The sequence below is a fragment of the Acromyrmex echinatior genome, chromosome 8 (assembly GCF_024713525.1).
Source record: "Acromyrmex echinatior isolate Ae372 chromosome 8, ASM2471352v2, whole genome shotgun sequence".
In the NCBI taxonomy this organism is placed as follows: domain Eukaryota; kingdom Metazoa; phylum Arthropoda; class Insecta; order Hymenoptera; family Formicidae; genus Acromyrmex; species Acromyrmex echinatior.
Genome location: NC_141859.1, coordinates 11,914,871 through 11,922,947, shown reverse-complemented (window position 1 = coordinate 11,922,947; position 8,077 = coordinate 11,914,871).

The window sequence follows — 8,077 nt, the reverse complement described above, 5'->3', positions numbered from 1 at the left end:
TAATTATTTTTATATTATATACATTTTATACACATTATATATATATATATATACATATGTGTATATTTTGTGCATAAAATATATATAATATAATATAAAGAAATATATCAGAAATAAAATAATATCTCGCAAATTTATTTCCTTAAAATAGATGAATTTAAAATGTATTATTGTTTAATTCTGGGATATATTTGACCATCGATTTGTATATAACATGGACACAAATAGACGCACATACATCCATTATTTTAATAATTTATATATAGAGAACATATATAGAGACTTGTCTTATCGATTATTTATTTTAACACATTTTACTATTTTATTATGTGGAATATTAATTAGGTTTGTAATTAGAACAAATTCATAAACATAAATAAAAAAGTGAAAATCGTGTTGATACATGAGAAAAAATTTGGAATAGCTAAGACTCCTCAATGACGAAATCATTACAACTCCGTACAAGTGGTTGCATTGAATTCAATGTGGAGCTACCACGGCTCCCAACTTGGCAGTGATCCGGTTCGTTAAAAGAACTTTTCGCGAGTTCTTTTAACCATTTAATGAGACGTGCATACTCCACGCGTCACGATATACATATTGCACACATCGCATCGCATTTTATTCGTATACAAATGAAAATCACAATACATTACTCTATATACACTGGAACCGGGACAGCTCTAGCGTAAGTGCTATGGAGTCGACATGCATCCGATTCGTGCCAACTCCAGTTTAGAGTTCCCTCTTCTCTTTATTTGTTTCATACGGGGTTCGATCACTCATCAAACTGAACTCGTTTGAACATTGATACTATCAGAGTCCCAAATTTTTTTCCGTGTCGAATAGACGGAATAAGTATAAAAATTTGCATTTTTAAAATAATGAAAAAAATCGAGATTAATAACAAAATAATACATTTGTAGCCTCATTTAGGCCTGATTGCACCAACGTTATTTTGATTTCGCTTTAAACGAAACTTAAATATGTATCTGTCTTTATTTATTTAGAAAAAAAGATATTGACAGATATATTTAAGTTTCTCGATTAAAGCCAAAATAACTTTAGTGCAGTCAGTTCTTACTTATATAGAAAAGTGTCACAATTCTGATAAGGGATGAAAGAATCACGCATAACCTTATGAAAATTGAATTTTGATCGAATTATCTGAAAATTTGATATATCTTGTCATCTTGATAAAAAAATCTCCACAGACACGACTCTCTATAATGAATCGTTTGACTTCTACGAGGCGTCATTTTTCGAAACTCTAATACTACAGTTTCTTATTTTCAACGAGTACGGTGCATTTCTATGTATATTTTTAAGTAAAAAGTTATAAAGATAATATTGACCTGATTGTTTCTCACATATCGGAGTATTTTTGATTATTGTGAGTTCCCTCGCCTCTCACAAATCGGGGTGCTTGATAAACGTGAGCGCACACTGATCGGACGCATTCACACGTTTATAAAAACACGTTCCTTCTTGTCTTTCTTCTCTATCTCTTTATCTTTCACATACTTTAAAATTTAAATATGCTAATTTTGTTTGTCCCTTCGCTTCACACAAATCGAGATGATTTTGATTATATTGTGAATCTCGTATTACAAGATTCAATAGAAAAATTTGTATTTATTAAAAAAATATAATTTTCTTACAAGAAAGAAATATTTAACTGATAAGAACTAATAATATGAATAGTTATGAAAACAACTGTTGTGAAAAGTTATAGCTATAAAAAGAACTGTTTGTAAGAGTAGTTGTGAAAACAACTGATTTAAAGAGTAGATCTAAAAAGAATTAATAGGTCGCAAAAGTTCAAGCACAATCTCAGGACGCGCATAAAGATTCGCTGCGTACAAGCCGGATGTTCGCTGAGAACATGAGAACATGAGAAAATGAGATAGCAATATTTCGACTGGTGCACGGTCTACTCAATATAAACAAAGCATGCAGCGGTTCTTTGCGTGAGCTCCATAATTGTGCTCAAAGATGCCCTAGACATGAAGTTTCCAGGGGCGGCGAAGTAAAATTTTTCAATGTATGAAGTTCCCGAGGATAGATTGGGGATAAATATATTTCCTCATACATATCTTTTCTACATAGAGCAGCAAAAGTAACCGCTCTAATTTTATTTTTTTAAATAAAATTATTAATGAGCTCTTCGATCATTTTTCGATAAATGTACAATGTCAATATGATTTGAACGTTTTTGTTTTATTGTCGATCGAATAACTTTTTAAATGTCTTAAGAAAATGATCTTTCATTCGAATAAATTGATATAGGAATTTTTAAAAGAATGCGAATAAATTTTATTTAATATTTTGGTACAAGATCTCTGATCTCGGGATTGTCATGTAAAAATTACACTGCCTCCTTCAAGCAATGCAGTGGCACTTTTCATATTGTTTGTAATTTCTAATTTCTAAATTTTTCTCCGACCAAATATCATACAGATATGAAATTCAGTGTATGGAATTTTATACATTGAATCATTCAGTGTATGGAGTACTCCAATACCAACCATACTGGAGTCGCCACTCATGGAAGTGGAACACAGCTTTTGACTTAAATCTCAAAAATCAAATTATTGTCTTTGATATTCTTATAGATATATTTTTTTGAGAAACAATTAAGTCAATATTATCTTTATAATTTTTTAACTTAAATATACATAAAAAAAGCAAATAATAACATAGGAAGGTATACTCGCTACTTGAAAATAAGAAATTGTAGTATTAGCCCGTTTTGAAAAATGACGCCTCGTAGAAGTCAAACAGTTCATTACAGGAGGTCGTGCTTGTGGAAACTTTCATCAGGGCGACAATATATCAAATTTTCAGGCAATTCGGTCAAAATTCAATTTCCATAAGGTTTGTACGGGGTTTGTTATTAGGGTCGAAGTGTTCGGATGTTGGAAATTCATATTGTTAACACAGTTTTAAAAAATATATTGTAATTGACAGTAGAATGTGAAAAGAAAATGATGTTATAGAAATTGCATATTCATCATTCTATTTGAAACAAGTATCGTTTCAAAATTAAAAAATTCTCTTTTGAAATATAATAATTTTTACCATTTTTCCACCAATGCAGTAAAATGTTACATAGTTATGACAATTTTGACAAAAGAAAAGTTATTTTCGATTTTAATAAAGTTATTGACATAAAATTTCTAGAAATACGATGAAAGCATTATAAGGCTATAATATAGTAATAACATTATTTGAATAATATTTTAATATATCAAGTATATCATATTATGATTAATTAAATTTCTGATTTTATTTTTCAGTAAAAAATAAAGAAGAATATATATTATAATAATATATAAAAAGATAACATAAAATTATAATAAGATATTTATATCTTTAAACATTTTTTTTATTAAAAATTATTACATATAATTTTTATTTTCTTTATATTTTCACGTTGTTTATGAAATAGATTATGTTTGTGTATACATGTGTGTATGTGTGTGTGTATATATGTATATGAATTATTTATATATTGAATTTTTTTTACAATTGATTTTTATTGATCGATAATAAATTTTTTAAATCTTAAATATTTTAATCATTTATACTAAAACATTTTAATATTTTAAAAATAATTTTTAATGTATTGTGCTATAAATAATTCTGAATAATATTATCATAATAACGAGATATTTATATTGACATGAATATTCATAGAAGCATATATCGAGAATATGAAAAATTCATATTGACAGCACTGTATGGAAAGTTTATTTCTTTTAGATCTCACGTCATTTCTCATCGAACATATCATCAACCGTGACATATTGAACGTTACAAAGAGTAACTGATCGAAGTTTCTTTTAACTCTTATAACTCTACTCATTGATTTACAATTCGATATTTTGTATTGGATACGTTAATGTTCGAATGTATGCGAATGTATTTATTTTTTAAGCATTACGAATTATGTTATAAAAATTATGTTTCCATTTGCTTTGATTGCGTTTCGTCTCTTTAAATAGGAATTATAGCTATTCTCTTAAGAATAGAATTGTAGCCATTCTCTTAAGAAATTGCCACCAGAGTTCGAAATTAATAGCACATAGAGAAACTGTACAGCGTCATTTATTTTGATTTATCACCTCGCAAGCTCGATGCCGACTGATTGGAAATAGTCTCCGTCGCCAGTACAAATATTTCGCTAATATCGTCGATCATGCCTTAGGCATGTGATAATAATTGTCTAGACCCGAACAAATTGATTACGATTTAATATTGATTTAGATAATATATTTAATTTTTTATTTTATTTTTAAATTGAATAAAATGTTTGAAATTGGTTTTGAGGCTCAAAAATATTGATTTTGAGTGTATACATATTTAGGGGAAGTATGTTTAGTTTCTTTATAAATATAGTAGTCACATTTATAAAAATCAATGTTTTCCTGATCTATACATAAGATACTTTGTAATCTTTGCATGAAACGTACTGAACCCTTGTCTTGTTTGTGATTTCTGAGCTAATAATACACTCGGCGAGACTTTCATCATTAGATCTGTTTTTAGCTTTCTTGACTATGAGGCCTGTTCTGTAACTCTTAACGACTGTAACGATATTATTACATTATCGTTGCGCAATTTTTTTATTGTACCTATGCAAAATCTGTGCAATAACAATGTAACGATATTATTGTAATCATTAAGGGTTACAGAATAGACTTCTAAGCTTATAAATAAAAAATAAATGCTAATGCAAACTTTGATTAAGATTTCTTTGTGTCCAGTACTTGAAAAACTGCTATTGTCCAATATTGAACAAGTTGCACTTCACGATATATAAAATTATTTCTATAATCTTATACTTTTTAATATCTTATTATTGTATATATATATATATATAAGATTTGTTCTTGTTGCTTTTTACACTCAACATTTTTACTTTCTCTTTAATATCTGAATCTAATGATAAATATATTGTATAATTATTTATCCCATCCTAAGTGCAAAGTTTTTGGGAATTTCAAGCAACGCGAACAGACTTATAGTCTATTTAATTGCAAATAAAATGAGTACAAGTAAATACAGAATAATTTATCAGGCAATGTAGCAGATAGGGTGGAAAGTTATTAAGAGCACAAATTGAACGCTCAATACACCCTCACTCATTAATAACTTTTAATTGGCTGGACAAAGAAACGGGAAAACTTATTATATTTCACAAAGAGGTTTGATTAAATGGATACCGTAAATAACTACTATCAGTCGGCAGTAAAAGGATACTAACATCATCCAGTATAAGACAATGTTCGATACTGGGCGCACTTTTCCTAATACATCATGTATAATATAATATTATTATAATATTTCTTATTCTATAGAACATATTTATTTGCATTTATTGTAATATTTAACAGATTATATATTTCGAGAATTCAATGCTTATTTTTTAAGTTCGTAAAAATGTTAATAAATATTAAATATTCAACAGCAGTTTAATATTAATTCTATATTTTTGATATACAAATATTAAGAAAAATAGAAACATTGGCATAAAAAAGATACAAATAAAAACAAATCTGACAGAAATAATCGATCCTCTAACTTCATACAGTAAAACTTCTATATTCGAAATTAAAGTTTTCAACGTTGTGAATTTCTCGTGACAATTATATAGTATTTTAATGGTGTCATATTTCATGTGTAATCGCTTCGTTTTTCAGCTCGGTACAGTTTCAGTCTATTTCTTACCAAAATGTCGCTATCACCGGTTGATATAAAATTTTATTTCTGAATATCTCATTTCTACACTTATGAGATAACGCACAATCGAAAGAGTAACGACCATAATATAGGTATTATGAAATATGTAAATTAAGAGAAAAAAATGATTACAATAATTTAACAATAATTTATAATCATTTCTCGGTGTCAACATTATATATATATTTTTAGTAGGTTTATAAATATAATTATTACTAATATTTTTTAGAATAATAATGATTATAAAAATGGAGTTTTAATTATAGTTATTTCGCCATATAATTATAATCACAAATATCAAAAGCTTTTCTTTCAATAGTATAGAGTATAGAAAAAAAAAAATATTTTCTATATATCGATATTCGATATATCGATATATATATAGAATTCGATATATCGATATATAGCAGAGCAGCATTCATGTGTATATGACGATCCCTTAATCATCGATACTGGGGCATCAGCGACATAAAGTTAATTTTTGGTGTATCACAACTTGACGATTGCTCGGTTTATGTACCAGCGTAAAATATCTCGAATATTGCTGGCAGTGTCGGTCGTGCGTGATATTTCGTGTAATCGTGTCACTATGCGAACTCAGGAAAATTCGCGAGATACCGACCGGTTGCGAGGATCAAACGTCAAAGCTCAGTTCCCATACCCAACATGGCTTCTTCATTCTCGCGTGCACGCGGATGCATCGCAATCTCCAGATCTATATACGCGAACTAACCCTCCGGGGTACCTTGAGTAGCTCTCGTTGCTGCTCATTGCGGATACGTTACGATTTCGCTCGCACGTGAAGGATAGATCCTATGGGAATTTCTAACGGAGCCATCAGCAAAGACGTCAAACCGGAACAAATAAACGACTGAGGTACGATTTTTTATGATATGTGAGATTGCCGATAGTATTCGAGACACGAGCGAGTAAGCGAGCATGCGGGAAACGTCGAACCTATTCTCTTTTCGGCGATAAGGGATAAATCTCGCGGCGATGCTTAGAAATGTGCAATTTATTCTTGTCAGCTATCACAGATAGGTATCAGGGAGATTTAAAAGCGGCGAATCTATTTTTCTTCGATGTAAAAACGTTTGATATAGTCAGATATACGTGAAATATATCAGATGACGTAAAATATAAAAATAAGTTTTTTAAATGTGACATTAATGAAAAAGGCTAATAGTATTCATTTTGCAAGAAAATTAGATGGAAAAATATACATGTAAGCGAAAAATGTATTATATGTATATATTTACATTAGATAGAAATTTTAAAATGAAGTATTTTTCCTGTTTTCCATAATATAAAAATAAAATAAAATAAAATAAAACTCCTGAACAAATATAAAAATTTATGATTTATAACAGAAATATGTACATTTCTATAATTATACTGTTCATGCGATTTTTGTACAATGCGCAAAAGCGCGCTACAAAGAGGAAACTAATACACATTTCCCTTTTTGCAAATATTGATAAAAATTTGTTCGCGTTATATAGATCGTATTCGCTTTATTTTCAAATATATAAACGTAAAGCTGCGATATTATGTACAGTTCTGAAACGCGAAACGTATCGTGAAAAACGGGAAACGTCATCCGCGCAAAGAGACAGTACAACCCGCCATTCGATGTTCAACGTGATATCGTGCGGCTCTCTGAGGTTGTAACGACATAATTTAAGCTCGTTAGCAGACACAGCGCTGGGTGCTCGAACGCCGACGTTGCCGTTGCTCTCGAAGTTCGTCAACCTAATTCAGCGGCAGTTTACTCCCGTTTATGCTCGCATTCTCGAGACTCGCGCGGAGAACGAATCGTTTCTCATTGGGTGGCGTGTCGTTTCTACGATCGCTCGTTGGAAGAAAACGGAGTTTGTCAACTAGTAAAGCCGACGTTGTCTCTCGAATGTGTGAAATCCAAGCTTGACGAACTTCCGGCGACGCCGTGATCATTTGGCCGTTTTTTGCCGTCTGATTGCCGCGGACAGACGACGTTATCTCGAGAAGAGTGACCGTTTCACGGTAGATTTCCGGACTGTTCTCCGACTACGAGACGAACATCGCATTAGGTGAGAAAGAGATCGCGAGTTTCTCTTGGCTCGAACTTGGCGCTAAAGCGACGCTCACCATTGACTGCTGCAAACAGTGGAAACTGTTAAGCGAGCTCGCGGCACGCATGACAAACTCTTGCATTCTGCACTAACGGCACGAAGCACTTTGCCGCCAACCGCCACGCTCGGCACGAGCAAAGCGCAATTATCATTAGCCACGGCTCAGCGAGCGTTCATGAGTTGCCTAATCAGTTAACCGCAATTAACTCCGATGTCTAATT